The 8,316-nt window shown below is 39.8% G+C and overlaps 1 long non-coding RNA gene across 1 annotated transcript; it reads left to right on the top strand.

Moving 5' to 3' along the window:
• The first annotated feature begins 7,463 nt into the window (after window positions 1-7,463).
• Window positions 7,464-7,939, top strand: LOC112450802. Its single transcript, XR_003039509.2, has 2 exons — window positions 7,464-7,778; window positions 7,874-7,939. It is a non-coding gene; the product is annotated as an uncharacterized LOC112450802 (long non-coding RNA).
• Window positions 7,940-8,316: the final 377 nt, after the last annotated feature.

Here is an 8,316-nt window from a genome sequence, read left to right as displayed (position 1 = left end):
GTGGTAGAGAAAAAGTGCAGGTAGTATGCACACAGAGCACTTCTTTTTAAAGGCTTAGCGTTCCTTGAAGCAATGTATGTCACCTACTGAGTTTTAGACTAAAAATGTTATTATGATGAGGGATGGCGCTTTAGCTGGGTTTTTTCAAACCTCAAATGTTAAAAAGTTTGACCAAAATGGCTACAACTTTCCTCATGTGATATTGCAAGATGTTAGTACATGGAGTATGTGTTGGGGATATCTTTCAGCGGCTGATGCACCAGATTAAAAATCAATATACGTAAATTTGAGTATGTTAGAGCCATTTTTGTTAAGCTAAGGTTGCTGAGCTGAGTTGCCCATCTTGAATGGGGTTGACTCTAATCCGTACTTAGTTCAGTTCAATTCAGTTTATTTTTATAGTGCCAAGTCACAACAAAAGTCGGACACTATACAAAAACCATCTCAGACATTGTAAAAGCAGACTATGTAAAAGTTTTCTATCTAAGGAAGACAGCAGATTGCATTGAATCTTCGCTTCGTTGCAGTCTCCCATCCTGAGCAGCGCAGTAGCGACAGCGGAAAGGAAAAACTCCCTTTTAACAGGAAGAAACTTTCAGCAGAACCATGCTCTGGAATCAAACATGGAGAGTAGAGCGAATAAAGACAGCAGCAGAGTGAGGAAATATGGTCAGTTTGTCCTCCAGCAGTCTGTCTATAGCAGCATAACTAAGGGATAACTCAGGAAACCATAACCAACCCTAACTGTAGGATTTTTCAAAAAGGAAAGTCTTAAGCCTAGTCCTAAAATTAGACAGGTTGTTAGCCTCACAGACAGAAATTGGAAGTTGGCTCCACATTTTAGTCAAACCTTGAAAATAACATTATGCAAATTGTTCTGCTATATTGCAAGATGTCATGCTCAAGTACGGCATGTTTTGTGAATGACTCTCAGCTACCAACACATCAAATTTTAACTTAATATCTGTAAAATTGACTGAGTTATAATCAGTTTGGTATTTTTAAGGTCAGTTGGCTGTGGCAGCCATCTGAAATAAGGTTGACCCTGTAGTTAATTAACTGTAGATTTACATCCAGTGATTACTTTCTGCAAGTTTATCATTCATGAGATATCTTGCTAACAGACAGACACACAAACATACCTTATGGCAGCGAGCAAAAAAAAGTTCAAAATTTCTAAAACCATAAAGGAACAAAAAAGTATTATTATTATTAATTATTATTATTATTATTATAATTATAATTATAATTATAATTATAATTATAATTATAATTATAATTATTATTATTATTATTATTATTATTTATTAATCCATGTTAGATATTTGTAGTAGGAACAATGGGAAGTGAAGAAACAAAGTAAAGGGAAAAAGAGTTTCAATCCTGAAGTTGAATATGGTGGTAATATTATTCAAAACATGTGCCTGTTTGCTTCTTTGTAGAGACGGATTCACCATGCAAAATTATTCAAAGGCCAAAGAAGACCAAAGAGAAACAGACTGTCCTCAATGGAAATTTGATTATTGTTTCTTTGGAAGCTCAGTCAACAAGTAAAATACGGAGACTCTTTTTGTTTTGAAATATTTACCGAGGAAGGTTTAAAACAGGTACAGACAATGGATTTTTATTTTAATTGTTATTAATATTATCAAAAGATGCAGTAGAAACCTTTGCACTCCTTGACAACAGGGGGTCAAGGAGTGCCCTTTAAAGGAAAAATGTGCTGTGACATTGTCAGCCCTAATCTGCAACTCTACAACAACACCATGCTGATAGGTCAGAGGAGGGTTGGAAAAGAAGCTACTATTATGGCCGGGGCCTGTCAGCTTCATATCAAATCTGAATATATTATGAAACAAACATTAAAACACTTATTAAAGCCTAATAAATTAACCTTCCAAGTAAGTAAACCAACTTTTAATTACTTATTAATAAAAGGCTAGATCTGTTTCAACTTGCCGGATGAGGAAAACATCACTATAGCTTTCTGTTAAATTAACATTGTCTTAAAAGCAATTTACAGCAAGTAACTGTAACTCGAAAACAAACTAAGCAGCTGAACTTTCGATAAGGATCAGAAAAGTTTCAGAACTAGCTTACAGCACTTGTGTTTGAGATACTAAGCATTTGGTTATAAGTCATAATTATGTATGTGCTGATTCCACATTAATTCAAGTGTTTTCCTGTTTTTATTTGTTTTATTTTTGGTAAGTTTATCTGTTTTTCGTAGTTTTTGCAATCTAACTACTTCTTCATACTTTGTTCTATTTCAGCTTAATCAGAAGAAGGTTGCTATGACTTTTGTTTTTTTTTCATTTTTATACTTTCCAAATTATATAAACTTATTTGCAAATAGGTCCCAATAGAAGGACACTGAGATCTCTGTGGTTTAGTCAAAAACATTGTTTTCTTAAACTCTGCTTCAGCATACTTGCTCTATTTTTGTTTTCTTGTGCTGTATTTAGCTAGCGTTTTGCTACTTTCAGTTTTTACCTATCTTTTTTTCACAATTAGCTTTTGGCTAGTTTTGTGGCCTTGTAGCTAGTGTTCTGCTTCTTTTGGGTTTCACAACTCAGTTTCAGCTTCATCAGGAAATTTCAGCATTCATTCAGCACTTAGCATTACTGCTGCATTTTCACAGAAAGTGCCATTTTTGTTGTTAGACATTTAATTAAAAAAATATATATAGCACAAAGATTTTGAGCCACCCATAATTTTCTTTTTAGACAAACGTCCATATAACATTTGAAAGTGTTCTTTTTCAATAGTTTGTCTACTGGACGTGGTAAAGTACACGGATGTGTGTATTGGTTTGTCTTCGGACGTTTGTTAATTTTGGTCAATTTTCTGTAGTTCTTTGTGCTGACTGTTAATACAAATAAATAAATAATTCAAGCATTACAGAGACATCAAACAGTCAGCCAGTGTTGTACATCAGACTACCTGACAATGAAATCATTTTAGATTTGTATCTTTGTCAGGTGCTGGTCAAATTGTACTTTTGTCAAATCGTATGCAGCAGTTGTCATTTTGTACAAAGTTATTATCATTTTGTACACACCAATAGATATTTAATACTGATAGAATATGAGAAACTTATAATGTCACACCTATGCACTTAGCATATACATCCATATACAGTACATATATCATTTCACTGGAGCGGTTCGAAGCAGAGTGTAAAGCAGCTGGGATGACGATCAGTGCCTCCAAATCCGAGGCCATGGTCTTGAGCCAGAAAAGGGTAGAGTGCCTTCTGCGGGTCGGGGAAGATGTCCTGCCCCAAGTGGAGGAGTGTAAGTATCTTGGGGTCTTGTTCACTGTTACGACCCGGCTCGTTGAGCCGTGACAAAAACCAGGGAGACACAGACTTCAACAATACTTACGCACTTTATTGAGTACCACACATAAAAGAAAACTATGACAGATAAGCAGGCGGCCCCTGTGGCCGATGGCATCTGCCAAAAGGGGGTGGTCCAAACAGGAGAATCCTGTAAAGGGAAAGAATATCAAACATCAACCCAAAATCGGGGTGGGCAGACAAAACAGGCAAGAACCAGCCTAAATAACAGAGCTGGGCAGAGAAGTTGGCTCAGCTCCAAGTGAGCTCCAACTCCACTACACCCCTTACCCCCCCCCCAACCAATAGGAGCAACGCTCTTATATAACCAGGAAACGCAGGGTCCAAGCGGATCCTGGATGACGCCACTTCCCAAATACCTTGAAAAACAATTAATATACAAATCCCTCCATGTAAAGTGGAGGAGGCGTCACATTCACGAATGAAGGAAAAAGGCGAAGCTCTCGATTTACCGGTCGATCTACGTTCCTACCCCCATCTATGGTCACGAGCTTTGGGTAGTGAATGAAAGAACGAGATCGCGAATACAAGCTGCTTTTCTCCGCAGGGTGTGTGGGCTCTTTCTTAGAGATAGGGTGAGAAGCTCGGTCATCCAGGAGAGACCCAGAGTAGAGCTGCTGCTTCTCCACGTCGAGAGGAGCCAGTAGAGGTGGCTCGGGCATTTGATTAGGATGCCTCCTGGACGGGTCCTGGTGAGGTGTTCCCAGAGGAAGACCCAGGACACGCTGGAGGGACTATGTTTCTCGGCTGACCTGGGAACGCCTTGGGATTCCCCCAGAGGAGTTGGCCCAAGTGGCTGGGGAGAGGGAAGTCTAAGTCTCCCTGCTTAGGGTGCTACCCCCGCGACCCGACCCCGGATAAGCTGAAGAAGATGGATGGATGGATATCATTGCATGCATACAACCCAGCATAGACTTATGCAGTTATCAACATAGGCATCAGCTGCCCACAATCAAGCTGTGTTTTGTTTCATATCAACATTATTATGTACCATAACCTTAATGTGCTTATTCTTGTAACAAACACTTGTTAAAAACAGTAAGTGCTTACACACTGTGACAACAATTACCTGCACCATGCACAAGCATAATAGCTCAGACACAGTTCACTTTCCAGGAAATGGATGGATGGATATAGCTACAGTTGTTGTTTTTCTTTCAGCTTCTCCCTTCTACAGGGGTTGCTACAGCAAGTGAACTTGCATGAAATATTGTTTTACGCCAGATGCCCTTCCTGACGCAACCTGGGCTCGAACCTGCAGCCTCAGGATTACAAGAATGAAACGGTGACCACTGAGCTACTGATGGATATATCTAAGGTATTATGCTCACTGTTTAAGCTTTTAAAATAGAAATAAGCAGATTTGGGCGGAATTTTATTATTATTATTATGAATGTTACAAAGTGGGTAGAGGTGAGTATAGAGAATCCTGTAAAAGAGTGATATGTGGTGACCAAAGTTGCAAAGGTACAACTTGGCAGAAGGTTGAACATACCAGGTTGTTGTTTGTAACTTATCTCATAGTTTTTGTGGGTGTAATTACCAAATATGGCACAGTGTAACTGAGGATTCTGTTTTATACTCCTTTTATCATCTAACCTGTATCATAAACCGGTTTTCTGCAAGAGAGAAAGGTGTCTTACGCTAGTTGGGCAGTGATACACATTGAAAAGTATTTTAGCACCAACAAGGTGATTTTGAAAATTATTAGCTCAAAGCCTTGCATGCAATAAATGATCACTTGAAGGATGATGCACCTTGCAGGTCTTGTTTCAGGTCTTTGCTGGACTTTTTCCTGTTTCCTAAAGACAGGACTTTCTGTTCATCTGCTTAAGATTATTCTGTTTTGTTTATTTTCCTAAACTATCTGGGGAAACTATTTTGTGTTTGGATATTTGCTTTTCATCAGTAAACCTGTTGGTCTCAAAGTATGTTTTATTTCTGTCACTCTCAGTCATCTTAATTTTATTTTTTCACAAGTGCGACAAGAATAAAACATATGAAAAACAATATAAATCTCTTCCTCAGGAGGAAGTGAGAACATCAGTTCTCTCTTGGTCTGGATCATATTCTGTGTTGTGTTCAATTTCTGACAATTTGTCCACTCTAATGTCAGGTTCCTGGCCTCGCTCCTCATTACCAGTTTCATGATCCAAGATATGATCAAAGTTCTCAATAACAGCATATTGTTTGGTCCAGTGTTATGTGTGAATGCATTCATATTTCTGTGAAATTCAAACTTAAAGCTGGACTGAAACCTGTTTTGAAGCCAACATAAGTGAAAGTATAACCATAAAATATGGTTTTTGAGGAATTTTAAATTAAAAACACTATATTTTTTGGCAATTCTGAATACTGAAGAAACCACTGGGGTATTTCCGGCTTTTCCGTTACCAACTCAGAAGTCTGATATCTGCTGAGCCGCTAAGGTTTAGCAGTTCAGTGAGTGGATGAATACCGGTACGATATAATTCAGTTCGTTGGAAATAATTGTTCAAACTGGCCAGAAAATACCACTGGAGTTTCATTTTTTGGCTTCCCGAAAGATAAGAACCTTCCTTAGATTTGGATCCATAAGCACCAATCTGAGAACTACTATCAGAACTCAGGTTTGATCACTTCAAAGGGGAGCACCGCTCCGACCCTCGTTAATGTGGTGGACTGGCTTCTTACCAAAACAACAGGAACTTTTGCCAACAGCGGTTCTATTTTTAATTTTAAAAGAAAGTCAAATGTGAAGGAGGACATCACAGAAAAGGAGAGGAGCAACAGGAAGGTTTACTTCAAACATTACGTGAAAACGTGCTGTCATTAAAAGGTAGCCAGGGAGAACACTCAGGAAATAAACAGTTCTGGTCTTTTCTGTAAAAAAGGTACAATAAAATATTCCTTTAAAAACTAAAAGTTTCTTAAAAGCTAAAGACCCAATAAAATAAAACAATGCCTTCAGTCTAGGGTGCAAATGTCCTCCCGTTTCCTATTAAAAAGTTTAAAAAGCTGGAATCCCGACACAGTCAAACCCAGGAAGGGATCCTCTTTGTTGCACCCTGCAGCCGTCACAATCTCTGCCTGGTGTAGTCCACAATGGGCCTGCTCGCCACTGGATTTCACCTTGCCGCCACCCTGCAAACACAAGCAATCTCTGGACAGAAACGCAGTTCATATGACAACTGATCTTCTCTGTGACCCTCCCAACGAGGCTGTCCCCTCAGACATCAGGGGAAAACTACTCACAATGCGGGCAGAGTTCCACCTCTGCTCCACTGTCAAGTCCACACGTTGTTTTCCCGCTGATTGCTGTCTGTTATGAGGATGATCTGCGTCGCTCCGATCGGTAGCGTTCACCTGGCGATCGCAACGTTTTCCTCAGCTATACCTGGCTGCTATGTGCTCTCTCTTCTTTCCTGCACTCTGAGGCCTCCACCTTTTAAGTGTGCCACCAGCTTCTCTGGAAGGTCTGTAAAGACAGCTGATAGGCTGCTTCCAGACACGCCCATAAGTTTGCAGGTGACTGTCATCAACCACTGTCCTTTTACAAAGAGTCCACAGAGGATAAAAACAACAATAAAAACATGCACAAAAATCAAGTTTGTAAGTGACTGCCAAACCCTGTTTACAAAGAGTCCACAGTGAATCAACACAACAATAACATATGCACAAAAATCACACTCTTAAAACAAAAGCAAATCTCCATTGTCTTACGTGATTAAACAAATGTCATAGTCTGAAACTGCTGTTAATTAGATTACTCTGGTGTGAGAGTTCATAAATGCTACTCTGAAGGCCGTTCATGTTGTTTACGAGTTTGCATCGGGTTAGCTTTAAGTTAGCATCGTTATCTGTCTCCTGCTGTCTTTATGTTGATTTGCAGTGTTGTGTACTGATGTCATGATAACGATCTGGGAGTAATTGGTTCTCACCGTTCCAAACTAAGTCATTATGCTTATTATTTTGTCAGCCATGACGGTCCTGGTGATCATCAGAATCTGAACCTGAAAAGTTTTCCTTTGATTCCAGAGATCCATCCGTCAGTTCAGGTTCATACTTGTAGGGATCTGGAGTTTTAGCCCCGCCTTGGGGCGGCTCCTCCAGCTTTTCCCTTCACAGGTGATCCAGATCCAGTTAATGAAGACTGCCAGTACTTAAGCCTCCAGCTGAGACCAGACCGTCGCTGGAGCATCGAACCTACTGGGTTAGATTCTCAGCCACAGTCTCTAACCTAAATTGGTCTATTGTTGACTACGATCTTTGTGTACTTTGACGTCAGGTTCTTCGCCACGCTACAGGACTACGAACACCACGGATACCTACCTTGGACTACGGGATACTCACCTGGACAGGATTACTGGCTTGTTGACCTCTGGATCACCTCATACCTCTGTCATCTCCTCCACGCCGCTGGACACCTTCTGGATCTGTAAGGACAAAGAAACTATCATTAAGCCACCTTGCAGCGCTCGGCTGATACTAGGATTTGTACCCGAGACTCACCCTGTTCCTTTTGCTTCGCAGATCATTCCACAGAACATCGCACTGTATATATTTTGGGCACCTGTAAATAAACTACACTTACCTTCAGCTGTTGTCTCTGCGTCTGGTTTTGGTCTCGCTCATGGACTAGTTACCTTGCGTTCCTGTCAATACTGGTATAGTTGTATATCCATTACTCCTGCAAAGTCTTCAGGCATTTATTCGTGTTCAAAAAAGGCTTTTTCTTCTATTTTCACTAGTAAACAACCAGACAGTAGCAGCGTTCTTGGCCGTCCATGACACAGCATTCGTCATAAACTCCGCCCCACAAATCACCCACTTTGGAAATTATTGACTAAAACGCTAAAAACTGTTTTTTTAACTTTTAGGTCAAAAATGGGTCCCTGCAATGTTGTGTGGATGTGTTTGACTAAATAACATACATGAAATTTGATTTCAGTTCAGCTTTAATAACTTAACAGGCT

This window comes from Kryptolebias marmoratus, linkage group LG24 (assembly GCF_001649575.2).
Source record: "Kryptolebias marmoratus isolate JLee-2015 linkage group LG24, ASM164957v2, whole genome shotgun sequence".
NCBI classification, from domain to species: Eukaryota; Metazoa; Chordata; class Actinopteri; order Cyprinodontiformes; family Rivulidae; genus Kryptolebias; species Kryptolebias marmoratus.
Note: the sequence above shows the minus strand (reverse complement) of the source record. Positions and strands in the feature narration are given on the sequence as shown.